The sequence below is a fragment of the Myodes glareolus genome, chromosome 14 (assembly GCF_982192425.1).
Source record: "Myodes glareolus chromosome 14, mMyoGla1.1, whole genome shotgun sequence".
Classification (NCBI taxonomy): domain Eukaryota; kingdom Metazoa; phylum Chordata; class Mammalia; order Rodentia; family Cricetidae; genus Myodes; species Myodes glareolus.
Window position 1 is genome coordinate 75,013,052 of NC_142039.1, and position 15,839 is coordinate 75,028,890.

The following is a 15,839-nucleotide window of genomic DNA, read 5'->3' on the forward strand; positions in this document are numbered from 1 at the left end:
ATAAATCTACCCAGGCAGTCAAAAGCATGGGAAGGCAGACTAGGGGAACAGAATTGTGAACGTGATCCTCGGGTTCAATGTAACCCCCATCAATGAAACTTCCAAAGGAAAACATAAGGATGCCCTTCAAAACTTGCAAGCAAGGGCTTTCTGGAAAGGACTCCCCACGAACTGACAGATAGGACCGCACAGAATTAAAAATCTGCAGAACAAAGGAGACAGCAACAAGAGGAAACCGGCAGAATGCCGATTGTTTTTATCAATGTGACACAAGCCAGAGTCATCTGGGAAGAAGGAGCCTCGACTGAGAAAATGCCTCCATCAGATTGGCCTACAGGCAGGTCTGTGAGGCATCTTCTTGGTCATTAATTGATGCGGGAGGGCCCAACCCACTGTGGGTGGTGCCACCCCTAGGCAGGTGGTCCTGGGTTGTGTGTAAAGTAGGCTGAGCAAGCCAGGGAGCAAGCTACGGAGCAGGATTTCTCTGTGGCATATGCTTCAGTTGTGGCTACCAGGTTCTTCCCTGCAGCTCCCACTGGCATGATTTCTCTCGCAATGGATTGTAAGCTGCAAGGTCAAATAATCCCTTCCCTCCTCAGTGGCTTTCGTCACAGTGGTTACGGCAGCAATAGAAAGTCAATGAGCCTGCAGAGCAGGGAAAGTTTTGCCAACTATATACCTGACACGGAATTAATATTTAGGCTCTAAAAAGAAATCCAAAAATTAAAAACCCCTCCCCAAATCATCCAATTAATAATTGGGCTAGTGAACTAAACAGTCAAGGAAGAAATTCACATGGGCAGTAAGTATTTGTAAAAAATGTTCACCATCCTAACCCATCAGGATAATGCAAACTAAAACTGCTTTGAGATTGTGTCTCACCCAGACAGAATGGCTAAGACAGAAAAAGAAACAATAAGGAAAGAAAGAAGTGAGACGAAGAATATTGTGACGCATGCTGGAAAGGGCGTGGACAGGAGGTACCCAGGCTGCCTAGAACCCGAGCCTCCAGGAAACTGCCCACCTCTGCCTCCCCAGCACTGGGATTACAAGAGCACATCACCACGTAAACATGTCTATGTGGGTGCTGGGGGTCAAACTCAGGTCCTCACATTCGTGTGGCAGGCACTTTACTGATTAAACCATTGCCACAGTCCCTAGAAGTACGTTGCAACTGTTTATTGCTTTTACAAGGAGAACATTTAAAAGGCCATTCCGGTGTGATGCCTGAAAAGATACACTCTTTCACCCAGCACAGATCAATGAAGGCAGCTGTTGCCAGGTGCTGAGGACACCTGGAGCTGTTTCCCTTTCTTTGGGAACCAGGACCAATGGGACAAACCCACAAGGCCACTTTCTAGGAACTGAGGAGTTAACCAACTGTATAGCCCTAGGCTTCCCGGAAACTAAAGCACATTGCTGCTTTGATCTCTCACTCAGACATGGAGGCCTACATTTCATCCTTTGATTGAAACTGTGCCATCCGGTCTGCCTCTCCACAAACAAATGGAATGTTCTGAGCTGCCAGCATCTGGGTACACACAGTTTGCTTCTTCTTATGAAGAAAAATAAACTGTATCCTAACAACCAAGATGCGATGGATAAAACATGCCTTGGATTAGAGCCTGTACCTCTGCCCGGGCCACAGCATCGAGGCGGGTGGGACTGACAGGCAGTGATGGCAACCAGACATTAGCCAGTAGCCACAGGAGTCCTTGGAGATCTGAGTGTGGCTGTGCTGCCGGCGAGTACACCCTCATCTGGTCATGTCAACACTATTCCTGAAGAGCGTGCGTGCACTGTTTATTTCAGTAGTGACAATGAACAGTGGCATCCAATTCCCTTTGGGCATCTGGTCATGATTCTAGCAAGTCAGGTTCACCCCTAGCCTCGGACATCCTTAGGTTCTCTGTGGACCAGGAAAGGAAATCAACCCCCCCTCTCCTACCCACTGCCCAGGGCGACTGTTGCAGGGATGGCTCTCATAAAGTGTGGCGTGATGTCAAGTTTCTTGAGCTCTCTGCATATTTTGGAGATCAGTCCTCTGTCCGATGATGTGGTGAAGATCTTCTCCCATTCTGTAGGCTGCCATTTTGTTTTGTTGATGGTAGCTGCCATGGATTTTTGAAACTAGAAAGGCCGTGGGTATGGAGTCTGAACAGGTGACTTTGAGACTCAGTCACAGGACTTGGTGGTACATCTGTGTTAGTTAATTTGGTGTTGCTACAACATAATGCTTGAGTCTGCTTTCTTTATGCAACAAAGTTTCAAAAATGGACAGCATTTGACCACAGGAGAGATCAGATGGGAGCAACAACACCAGGCTCTCTATTTAGAATAGACATAGTAAACCCAGGGGTTCCAGCGTGACTCTGTGAGAGCAGTTGCCTTCTGCTCTTCCCCTGTCTTTGGTCAGAACCAGTTAGTGCAGCTTTCTCTGAGCATTGTCAGGCCCGTGGGCAGCAGACAAGCATGCGCTTAGTCTGTGAAAGGCAACAGAGACCCCAGCCTGGACTCAGGTCTAGTGCCCAGGCAGGTCCTAGGGTACCTAGTGTAATGGTCTGTCCTGTCCCTTTAAGAGACAAACCCCACCCACTCTTTCCCATGTCCACCACTGAGGCAGGCAGATCTTTTTTCCTACCTGCAGCCCAAGCCTTTTCCCTTTCTGTCTCTCTCCCAAAGAAGTACCTCCTCTCCTCTTCTCTTCTTTTCTCTTCTCTCCTCTCTTCTCCTCTCCTCTTCTCTCTCTTTCCCTCTCTCTCTCCCCCCTCTCTCCCCCCCTCTCTCTGTTTCTTTCCTCATCCCTCTTCTCCCTCTCTCTCCCCTTCCCTTCTATAATTCATTAAATAAATATCCAACCTCACTCTGCATGGCATGCCTAAATATCTCAGTTTCTCACCCACCATGCAGCTCCCTCCCTGGGATCTGTCTCTCTCTTACCCACAATGGCTGTGGCTTCTCGTGTGACTGGCTGCCCAGCCAAGGATTCTCAGGTCTCTCATCCTCCATGCGATTCCCTGCCTGGGAATGGCTGCCTTCATGGCCTGCTGTGGTCTCGGGACCCGCTGCCCACTGCTGCCACTCGGGGACCTGCAGTGTTTCTGACACTGTGCTCCTCAGGGAACCACAGCATTTTATTGTTACCATAACACCCAGAAGGAGATGGCTTAACTGAAGACTACTTATGGGTTGCTCTCTTGAGCAAAGGTTCAGAGGAGTAGCCAAGGTTGGAAGGGTGGTGTGCAGCCTCATCTCTCTGCATCCTCACACAGTCTCGGAGCTGTATCTGTATTAACTGATATGCTTGCATGGGTCTGACTTTGGGCTTGTGTGACAGATTGAACTCTAGTCCAACTTAAGCCTCATCTTCCCCTCTCCAGTCTTGGCTAGAGAGCCCCTGAATGTGTCCAGGGAGGGGTGCATCTCTGAGTCCACCTTCTTCAGGGCAGTGACCCTCCAGATGCTGGGGTGAGGCTGAGGGGATGAGAGATGACATGGCTTTACCATTCTTTGGCTCCTAACATAGTCCTTGCCCTTTCCTGTGTCTTTCTTGGGCGAAGAGCATGGGACAGGAAGTTCTGCAGCTGCAGGTCTTCCTGCTGACTACGGCACTTTCAGGAGGTGCATGTCTGTGGAGTCCTGGGTGCAGCACAGCGTCCTCAGCTGGCACCGCTAGCACTGGTTTCACGGCATGCAAAGGCTGGCTCATGCATGGTCATCGAATTCGAACAAGGGACTGGAGAACCAGTTCCAGACCAGCCTCCTGCCCCTGGACTCCTCCCACCAACCTTGTCTCCACCTCACTCTGCTCACTCACCGAGTCTTGGGCTCAGACAAGTCTTGGTCATTGGTGCTCCTCCGTGTACAAAGGACACAAGTAAGACACACTTGGGGAGAATCCTACCTTTCCACATTCAAAACTAAGAACAGCCAAGATCACTCCAAGATGGAGCCTGTAATGGTCTATCACTGGTATCTTTCTTAGGTGAGCGCACTCTGCCTCTCCAGGTTCAATAAACCTGTGATCAGAGAGCTGAGTTCACAGATGCTCCTGACTTAAGGTCAGCTAGCAGGCAGTTCTTAGCCCTCTCTAACCCCAGGGCAGTTTCTGTGTCTCCTCCAGAAATAGAAAAATCAAGCCGTTTCAGCAACAGGGAAAAAGGGTTCATTTCTGATAGAACTGAAAACAGCAGACAGTCCAACTTCTGACAAAGGACAAAAACATCAACACTGATGATTGTGATGGTGCGTGGGGGGGGCTCGAGGGCATGTGAGTACATGTGATCATGTGTGGGGGCCTCAAGGGCATGTGAGTACATGTGATCATGTGTGCATGGGGGGGGCGCCTCAAGGGTGTGTGAGTACATGTGATCATGTGTGCATGGGGGGGTCCTCGAGGGCGTGTGAGTGCATGTGATCATGTGGGGGGGCCTCAAGGGCATGTGAGTGCATGTGATCATGTGGGGTGGGAGAAGGCATCTATCAGTCCTACAGTACATTTTTGCGAAAGACTCAAAGTCATCATCAGAATCTGGACAGGGACTTGACAAACCGTGCCTTTAAAAATGTGCGATGTCGCAGGGGCGACCGAGGGAGCAGTGCCGCCATTGCGGCCATTTGCCCTGATTTCATGTCACAGGACTGGCATCTTGTTGCTCGCCCATGTCACCACCTAAACACTTTATTCTTAGGAAAAGGGAGTCTGTTTGGGTGGGCAGTGTTTGCGATTACATCTGAAGGGTGTTCCCAAAGCTGTAAACGGCACCATGGGCCACACAGCTGTCAACAGAACACAAGACAAGCTGTCACCAGTCACTCTGCTAAGTCTAAATGGACCTGTTAGCAGAGCACACATCAGTGAGGGTGTGAGGGGGTGGGACAGGACCAAAGTCCAGAAGCTGGCTCACCTTGATGAGTCGCTGGGACCCTCCTGGACTGGATTTCATCATATAAGAAGATAACGGGAAGTGACCTCAGGGACCCTCTGTACTAAATCTTCTACAGGTAAAAATTCTAAAATAGTGAGTGGAATAAATGAAATGGAGTTGAAGGGCTGCCACCCACCGTCACACTGTTTACCAGGCTGTTGTTTCCACCCAACTGTCTATGGGCATAATTAAGTCCATTCAGACCAAAGCAGACAGCACCTTGCCATTTCACAGATGTGAAAAGTCACACTCAGGGTGATCAGGTGGCTTTCCCACTGGCTAAGTGCTGAAAAGGCAGGAGATTCAACTCAGATCTAACCCAAAGGACACCCAAGTTCTCTCATCTAGGCCACGTGAAGGACACCCAAGTTCTCTCACCTAGGCCACATGAAGGACACCCAAGTTCTCTCACCTAGGCCACGTGAAGGACACCCAAGCTCTCTCACCTAGGCCACGTGAAGGACACCCAAGCTCTCTCACCTAGGCCACGTGAGGGACACTCAAACTCTCTCACCTAGGCCACATGAGGGACACTCAAACTCTCTCACCTAGGCCACGTGAGGGACACTCAAACTCTCTCACCTAGGCCACACTCTGCAGGTTTTGTTTGTTTGTTGTTCTTCAGGACATCGCGATCACCTTTGGTCCTTGAGGTGCTTTCTTTGCAATGCTGCCCCTAGGAGTTACTTGACCCAGGCTCCACTCACTCAACTGGGTGAGAGATTTTCCAAGGACTCACAGGCCTACACCTCTCCTGGGGAGACCTCTGAAGGAAAGAGATCTTTTCTCAGAGAGTGGGATCCACTTTGACTAATGGAGACCACAATGTAAGTAAACGTGTCTGATAAAGACATGGAGACCAGGGTAGCCAGGCACAAAAGGCTCTCTGGTGTTTCCAGTGGTCACAAAGTTTTAGGAACTCTTAGCCCAGAATTAAGAGGCAATGTTAGGGCAGTGTAAAGGGATGCACAGACTACAGACTATCTCTTGCTTTCCTTCCTCCTTTTTCATAAATGTAACTGGAAACAGACTGAGCCTCTAAGTTCAACCATTTCCTTGCAGCCAGCAGTTATGTCTTGGGGGCTCTCTAACCTCACAAGTTATGGTCATGGCTGGAGAATTAATGAAGTGAACATGTGCTCCTCTTCCCAATGCAAGCTAGCCTGTGAGAGCACTGAGCCCAACAACAGCCGTTCTCACCACTGCTGTCTGACATGTACACAGTCAAGGAGGGCAAGAGGCAGACGTCTAGGCTGCAAAGGTCTGAGCTAGGGTTTCGTAGCCATCACTGTAGGATGTTATGGTGGAAAAGTTGTGGTGGAGCAAAGTTGTTCACCTCCCAACAGTCAGCAAAGGAATAGGAGGGAGGGAGGGAGGGAGGGAGGGAAGGAGGACAAGCTAGAACCTTCAAGGGCATGCCCTCAAGTGATGAAGTTCCTTCAACATTGGCTCGTGTGATCTAGTCACCTCTCAATCATATTACTAGGTAGATAATCATCCTTGAACACATGAGGGAAATTTCATATTCAAACCACATTCTCTTCCCTGGCGTCCAAAAGCTCATGGTATCTCATAATGTAAAATGGACCCAGTCTAACTGAAAGTACCCCAGTCATCCACCTGCAAGTGTCCACAGTCATCCGCCTGCAAGTGTCCACAGTCATCCACCTGCAAGTGTCCACAGTCATCCACCTGCAAGTGTCCACAGTCATCCACCTGCAAGTGTCCACAGTTGTCTACCTGTAAGTGTCCACAGTCATCCACCTGCAAGTGTCCCCACAATCTCAATGCTGTCAGTATTTCTCAAGAGTCCAAGATCAAAGTCTCCTCTGAAACTCAAGACAAACTCTTTCTGTATGTCCTGATGAAAGTTTCAAAAAAATGCATACTCCCAGAATGCAACAGTTGAGGAGGCACAGGGTGAAATGCCTCTACTGCAAAGCAGAAAACTGGGAGATCAGAAATGATTGCCTAGAGCAAGAACAAAGCCTAGCAGGGTGAAACAGATGTTACAGCTCTGTGCCCTGCATCTGGGACACATGGTATTGAGATACGAATCCACAGGCTTAAGCTCTGCTCCACAGCCTTGCTGGCTACAGCCCTGGAGCTCTCTCTGTGGACGGCTCTCTCCCGGAAGCTCTGCTCCATGTGGCTTTCTTAGGTGTTTCAAGACCCTGGCATCTCTAACTTCCTGGAGTCTCCACTGCAGCGTCCGCTTCAATTCACCCCTTCAGGGCTCTAAACCTGCCATACACCTCCTCATCTCTCAAACCTCCAGGAGCCCGCAACTCTTGTCTCCTGTATGTCTGCATCATGTGGATGATGCCAGCAGCTAAGTGGTAGCCAGGTTGCCCTGGGTCCCGTCTCAGAGGCCACTGAGTACCTGGCTATAGGAGAGGAGAAGCATGTCCCTAGGCAGCCCTGTGAGAGCAGAGACCAGAGTGATTTTCTCAAAGTCGTCTCTCAAAGGAGTCTACATTGTTCCACTCTTGCGCCTGTGGTGCGGTCCAGCCAACTCCTAAGACTTTCACAGCTTCTTTCCCATCCAATGCAAAATACTTGGCTTCTTTCTGAAGGCTCTAATCTCGCTAGCAACCACACCTTCTTTGGCTTCCATTTTAATGCACTCCCTTTTTTGGCTAAACTCTTAAGCTTTTAACATCTTTCCTCTTGGCTCTTTGTTTCGATTCTCTCACTATAAACCTGGCCAAGAGTACCCAGCAATATCCATGCTACTGCCTGAAATGAATTTTCTAGATTAATTATCCTGTCATAATTAAACTTAGCCTCACATGTCTTGGGGAATGGCACAGGCAAGTTTTCAGCTAGAATGTAGTCTTCCTGGCTCTAATTCAATCCTCAAGAGAGGCCCATCCCTGTGTGAAAATTACATGAGTGTACTGTCTCTGTGGCCTGCGTTCCTGTCAGAAGTCTCCTGATCCTCCAGTGAGTAGACATTTTTAGCTGACATCTGCAGGTTCTTTTCACGAAGTAATTCAAAGGCTTTGCCCACAGCTGAGAGCCACAGCAACAGTCCCTCGTCGACTTTCTTCCTCTGTTAGCTACTTTTCGTTGTGTTGACAGAAACACTTGAAGAAGAAAAGGTTGATTTGGGTACATGGTTTCAGTTTGGGAGATTTCAGTTCACTACTGCGGTCCCATCCCTGTGGGCCTGCGGCAAGTGGACAGTCAATAAGAAGGTGTGTTGCTTTCCTGTTGTTTTGTTAAAATGCCATGACCAGAAGCAACGTAAGACTTGAGTTTATGGTTCCACGGAGTGTGGAAAACATGACTGTTGGCAGGAGCGGGACATAGGCTCCTTTCTGTTCTATCCACCAGCAGAAGGCAGAAAGACCAGACTGGAAGCAGGTCAAAGCCTTGTAGCTCTCAAATCCACCTCCAGTGGCATATTTCCTCCATCAAGTCTCCACCTCTTAGAGGTTCCATGTCAAATGCCAAACAGAGCTACCAACCGGGGACAGAACGTTCACCACACAAAGAGAGGATGACAGAGCTCACCTCCTGGAATCCAGGACACAGAGACAAAAGGGCCAGAGACAGGTACACCTCTTGAGGGTACTTCCCCAATGACCTGCTTCTTCCAACTAGGTCCTACAGTCCAATGGCCCATTCAGCTATGAACCCAACAAAAGATTATTTCATTCACAAGGTCAGCATTCTCATGACCCAATAATCCTTCAATGGTTGCATTAGCTTGGAACCAAGCCTTCAAAACACCACCATCAGGGAAAATTCTATATCTAAGTCACAAGGATGTTCTTTGATCCCCTGAACAGATTCAGGAAGTTTGGAGAAAACTGATGTGGGATTCCCCTCTGTATACTGTGAATACCATTGGTTAATAAAGAAGCTGTTTTGGGCCTGTGATAGGGTAGAGCAGAGCTAGGTGAGGAAAACTAAACTGAATGCTGGGAGAAAGAAGGCGGAGTTAGAGAGAAGCCATGGAGCTGCTGCCAGGGACAGACACATTAAACCTTGCCGGTAGGCCATAAATCTTGTGGTAAAATATAAAATAATAGAAATGGGTTAAATTAAGATGTAAAATCTAGCCAATGAGAAGCTAGAGCTAATAGGTCAAGCAGGATTTAATTAATACAGTTTCTATGTGATTATTTTGGGAGTGTGGGCAACCAGGAAATGAACAAGCAGCCTCCTACTACAAATTGGCACCAACATGGCCAACTAAAATCCACATAAAACCTGAGAGGGCTTGGAAAGGAATTCTAGACACTAAAAACCAAAGTTTAATCACATTTTCCCCACATGGACTTTGCTTACTGTGGCTCCTTTAAGAGAGGTCTTTCTGATCCAGTGGTAGCAGAAAAACAGCCACGTGGTTTTGAAACGGTGGCTTCCTGGGCTATGGGCCATGTTTGCCAGCACGAACTCTGACTCTTTTGGGAGGCCAAGCATTTAAATGGAGTCTGTGGGGAACATTCTACAAGTTACTTAGTGGCAGCATGGGCCAACTGGTTATCAGAGTTGAAGTGGTGAGGACGGCTCCCACCACTAACAAACTTTCACCATGTTAGACACTAACAAACTTTCACCATGTTAGACTGGGTAGAGCAAGCAGGCAGGGCCATATTTCCCCCTAGCAACACTGTCACTTAAGTTTATAAGAAGGGCTTAGTATTTTAAGAAGCACTTCTGGTCAGAAAAAGATTACAGATACACAATAAAGACAAATGCAGATTAAAAAAAAAACTTCTCAATGGGTCACAGTGTTGAATAAATGTACATAGGCTTGGGAGAGAGAAGAAAAAGAATATAGAGGGTTGGAAAAGAAGTAAATAGTTTAAAAAAATAAAATACAGTCTTTAAAGAGACAGGGTACAGACAGTCACAGATGAATGGAATAAAGATAATAAAATAAATATTAAAAAGTAATAGGGTAAAGACAAATAAGCCACATAAAAATGGAAAATTTATGAGAGTCTTGATTATGAATATTTTTGTGTTTTCTTTGAATTTTTTGACTGTGGATGAGCTAAATACTAAGAGACAGTTCATTGTACAGACTGTTAAACTAAACCAGCACATATACTCTAAAGATATCTTGATTTCAAAATTTGGGTATGAGGATATGCTGCTTTGGAAAAGAGGTTTTTCTTTTGTTTCCACAGAGGATGAGAACCTATGGAATCCTTCCAGACTATTTAATACAGTTTGATGGACCAAGATCCCCTGAAAGGTCACCTTGATAACCCCTCAAAAATTACTTTTCCCAATAAACAGCAGGAAGCAGTTTGGAAAGAACTACACCCATATTCCCAAATATTGTTTACAAATGTTTATTTACATTTAAAGGGGGATATACTATAGCGATTGGCATTGGCATAGATCTTGGCTTATTGATACAAATTTAAGGCCAATTTTATTATATGTATTTTTGCTCTTGATTAAGGTATCGTGTTTGTACAGCTCATTTAAAAATGTAATGTATAATTTAAAAATATAGGTTAATAGAAAGTCATCTATAATAGTCAAGCTTGTAGTCATGTTAGATAGGTTTTTTAGATATATAGAGATGTATTTCAGTTAGATAGCGATTCTTCAAATCTTTCAGAGACTTTCAGAATATGGCATTTAAAATGTTTTGGGAATTTAGAACTTTTCATGACAATGAGACACATCTGCTCCTGGCAGCAGCAGTCTACTTCAAGAGGAAGATGGGCACCAAAAAGGCTCCTTATAGAGTTGGTTAGCCACTTGGTCAAGAATCTGCTCTTGCACGGACTGCTTGATGAATTTGACATGCAGTACCCACAGAGAGATTATGGCTGAATTTGTCTAAAGGTGAGATGGTCCTTTGAGGTTTCTGCTTCATGATAGAGTCTGCTAGATCTGCTAGAAGAAAGTGACTGACAAACTGATACTACAGGTAGAACTGTCTTTGAAAATTCCTGCTTTGTAGAAAAGTCTGTTAGATACTATGGGCCTGTGGGCTGAAGGTGGATGCTCCAATGGTACAGAAGAACGTTGGGTGATCGTCCAGGTAGCAAGATGTCTGTCAATTTTAGAGTTTTGGAAGCTGTTTACAATGCACTTCCTGTTAACCTAGGAAATAATATATCCTTCTGGAGTCCTTGATGGAGTTGAAGAATAATTATAGTTTTTCTTAGTTATGATAAAAGATAGATATAAACATAGTAACTGTAATTCTTGCTTGATAACTGTTTTATTATATGTAATTTTACTAAGTTAAAATTAAAACCTTCCTTCCGTTTTATTTAAACAGAAAATAGAGGTGATGTGTAATTCTCCTTCATATGCTGTGAATACCATTGATTAATAAAGAAGCTGGTTTGAGCCTGTGATAGGGCAAAGCAGAGCTAGGTGGGGAAAATTAAAGTGAATGCTGGGAGAAAGGAGGCAGAGTCAGAGAGAAGCCATGGAGCCGCTGCCAGAGACAGACACATCAAACCTTGCCAATAGGCCATGAGCCACATGAGCCACATAAAATAACGGAAATGGGTTAAATTAAGATGTAAAAGATAACCAAGAAGAAGTTAGAGCTAATAGGTCAAGCAGGAGTTCTGGTGGGCATAGTTGGGGATGCACTTAAATGGTATCTAGCTATCATTGGTGCACACATGTAATGGGAGAGACCCATACTCTCTGCCTGAGAAAGCCAGTGCCAAGAAACATACCATCCTGATAAAGCTGCCAAGCTCAGGGCCACAGGAAGGACATACTGCACATGTACCATTGCTTCATGGGACTTCATTCCTCCTCCAGTGAAACAGCGGGCCTGTAAAAGCTGTGGCAGTGACCTGTAGTGCTGCTGACGTTCAACTGATTTCCCAACACCCATCACGTGTGACTTTTACTTCATTTCTGCATTTTTCAAGTGGGGATAATGCTCATCATAGGTCTGTCATGAAGAATTGTCGCATGTATGTACATGTACATATGCACGTTCTTTCCATACATATTTCACAGATCAATGGCTATAACACAAAGGACAGTCTGGTAATTTTCTTTATAAACATCAGAACAGAAAGCCCTCTTTGCTGCACACTCAGTCCAGGACTGACTGGCAGATTCACTGTTCCATTCATTTGATGTGACCTCTGTAAGATTCCCATACCACATGAAACAGAAACAGAAGCAGGGGGGCCCAACGTCCCGCACTGATTGCTTGGGGACGTGTGGGTGGCAGCTGGTCAGATGGCTCCGGACAGTCAGTGCTGCCTCTCCAGATCTTCTCTGGTGCTCACGCTCACACATGTGTGGTACTCACACCTGGATAACTCAGGAGATGGTGTGGGCTAAGCTCAACCTGTAAGGAACACAACACACAGACGCGAAGCCTGCATGTGTGCTCAGGTCAGCTTCTCTTTTTCGGTGATATGAAGATGCTTTAGTAACTCTCACTGAACTTGAAAACATAGGTAATTCTGAAGTTCTCGCCTGGTCACTCAAAGATGACACCAAAGGTACAGAATAAACCTTTCTTGTAAAGTCAGAATCTTTGGAGAAAGTGAAGCAAAATTTAACAGCTTTGTTATAGGAAAGATACTTTGGGTAAGAATGTTAGACAAAATGCTCCCCTCTTCCCCACTGGCAGAAATAAAAGCAGCTTCTATGAACATAAGAAATACAAAAAATAAAAGACAGATGGAGAAAGGCTTGTATTAAACCATTATTTATTTTGATAAACAGAAAAAAATTCAATGGTCTCTTTGGAGGAAAAAAAAGATAAATGGTTGGGTGCACAGCCTTCTGGCCAGCTTTCCATGGACAGCGATCTGGAAAATGTATCAATCATTCCAAGGGCTAGAAAGAAAATGTTCCCCTCAGACCCTGTCACAAAGAACTCGAAACTGCTCCATCCACACCAGACTCTGCCAGTGCCCCAGCTCACTTCCTTGGGAAGCCTATAGCACGCCATGATAAAATGCATGTTACTGGACTAAGGTAGCTACCAAAGACGCGCTCTGTAAAGGGTTGTTCAAATGTTCATCTATGAATCCTGTACGGACAACAGCGGGAGAGATGTACAATTTTCTCCAGAGAATAGGTGAAAAAGGCAATCTGGCCGTGTCAGGCTTGGTGACTGTGTGTGTGTGTGTGTGTGTGTGTGTGTGTGTGTGTGTGTATACATGCCCATGGGTGTGGAGGTCAGAAGACAATCTGGACATGCACAGTCTCCAGTACCATAAGCGTCACTGGAGGAAGCATCCTGATATCTGGAGCAGCAGTAGCTCCTGCAAACGGACCTCTAGGCCCAGCAACTGCTTCCAGGAGACAGCAAATGATTTCCTTTTATGTTATAGGATAGGAATATATTTTGATCAGAAAAATAGTTTAAGTAATTCACTGTACAGAGCAGACTTGTGTGCCAACCACACTATCTCTTCAGTTGATTTTTCCTAATGCAAAACCTAGTTACATATAGTTACCAAACTGCCATCAAAATAAGAGAAAAATACTTATTTTTAAATTCATATTTATAATTATTAAATTGTATATAAGGAAAGGGATTTATAAGGATGCACTCATTGCTGCCATTTCTTTCTGAGTCATGCACAAGAATGCGCGCATGAGGACATTTCCTGCGTCCTCCACCGCAGTGTGCCCATGCGCCAGCCTAACGTGGCGATCAGAGACTTAGGACAGCACCTGTGACCCTGGGCAGCCACCAGAAGCACGAGGCCAGGTGACTCATCCTCAAGCAGGACAACAACCAATATTTCTACAAAGACTGAACAAAGTGGCAGAGACTCCTCCTAATTCAAACAAAACTGACTATGGACCTCACCACCGCAGCCAGGGCACTGTGTACACCAAGCTTCTCAAACATTTCTGGAACTATTGAAGAAAGTGAGGTCCAAGGTTAAAAATTATGGCACTTTAGAGACTAATAACTGATGCAATATGATACCTTCAAGTAGGAGAGTTAGGATACAGAATTTTTTTTACTTTTCACAAATTTATGAAATAGTAATATTTTATCCATAAAACCTTTCTTTTCAAGTTGGCAACTATTTAATAAAGGTTAACTCAGATGAATAACACGGTAAGAGATGCACTTCATCTATATGCTGTAAGAGTTCATAGTTTTATAATCTAAAATGATAAGTTAGTGTAACTACACTTGCATTTTATACATTTTGATTTCTCAGTTCTTAATTTCTAATTTGACAAAAGCCAAGAATATTACAAATGTGGGCACAGTATGAGTATATTCTCTAAAAGTACAACTATAACAAAACATGCAATAAAATAATTATTTACAATGATAATGACTGAATGGTACCTTATTAAATCTTTGAAGTAGTTTAAAAGAAAATGACCCCCAAAGGGAGTGGCACTATTAGGAGGTGTGGCCTTGTTGGAGGAAGTGTGTCACTGTGGGGGTGGGCTTTGAGGTTTCCTTTTCTCAAGGTTTCCTTGGTGTGACTGTCAGTTGACTTCCTATTACCGGCAAGACATAGGACACGTGGCTATTTCTCCAGCACCATGCCTGCCGACAGGCTACCATGCTTCCTGCTATGATGGACTGAACCTCTCAACTGTAAGCAAGCCCCCGCAATTAAATGTTTTCTAAGAGTTGCTGTGATCATAGCATCTCCTCACAGCAATAGTAAACCCTAAGACAGAGGTTGGTACAGAAGTGTGGTACTGCTGTGACAGGCCTGATCATGCTTTTGTTTAGAATAATACAGACTTTGGTACTTTGGGTTAGGAAAGCAGTGGAGTGCTTTAAGCATTGATTAATGGGGCATACGAGTAGGAGCATGGAAGACAATGGTGTGGATAATGATTTGAAATGCTACGAGCTGGCTCAAGAGGTTTCAGAGAATAATTTTAGTATGTTGCCTAGAAATCATTCTTGTGATATTTTAGTGAAGGACATGCCTGCCTTTTGCCCTTGTCCAAAGACTCCGCCTGAGGCTAAAGTAAAGAGTTTTGGATTAATTTTGTTGGAAGAAGAAATCTCAAAACAGCCTAGTATAGACTCTGACATGTGATTATTAGTGGTAACTTTAATGAAGATTTATGATAAAAGGAACAAGGAAAAGCTGAGCAAGAAAAAATATTTGAGGAGAAAAGGGGAACCACAAATGAAGCAAAGTCCTTTGTGCAAGGAGCTAAAAGAATTAAAAAAATAGAACAAAGGGAGTTGACCTCAGGCAGTGGTGGTGCACACCTTTAATCCTAGGCTCAGACAGAGGCTGGGAGATCTCTGTGAGTTCAAGGCCAGCCTGGTCTACAGAGCAAGTTTCAGAACAGCCAAGCTTAGGCAGTGAAAGACAGAAATCTGGTGAAGATATAATTAAACAACGGGGTCATGGTCCAGCCCCAGCAAGCAGCAGAACTTGGCAGCTCTGGCCGTGTGTTCTGGCTTTATAGTTAAGAATAAAGGAAAGGAGTTAAGATCCTGTGGTTCTGGTTAGCTGAGACCAAAGAATAGCAAGATACTAGAACTACTGAACTGAAACCTTTACGTTACTGGGACAACTGATGCTAGTTGGCTGGAGCTAAGAAATTAGCCATGATTGAGAAGAGACCAGCATCACTGAGGTGAAATCTTCTGGGAAGTGTTTCCTGAGAACACTATATTCCAGAGGCAGCCAAGATTGTAGGCACCTCATGCTGACAGCCAGATTTGAAAATGTGTAAGCGTCACCCAGGTGGTACTTGTTTTGAAGGCATGAAGGGGCCATGGAGAGTAGCTAAGGCTTGACACCATGAGAAGCCAGGTAAGGCCATTAAAGAAGGTGTAGCCTCAGTAGTAGCTGAAGGCCCAGGACTGAAGGGGTCATGTAAAGAAGTTGAGACTTCGCACCATGAGAGGAGCCTATGAGAAGCTATAGTTAAAGTGCAGCCCAGTCCCAGTAGAAGACCCCAGTGTTCTGGAGATGCCAGTGCCATGGGATG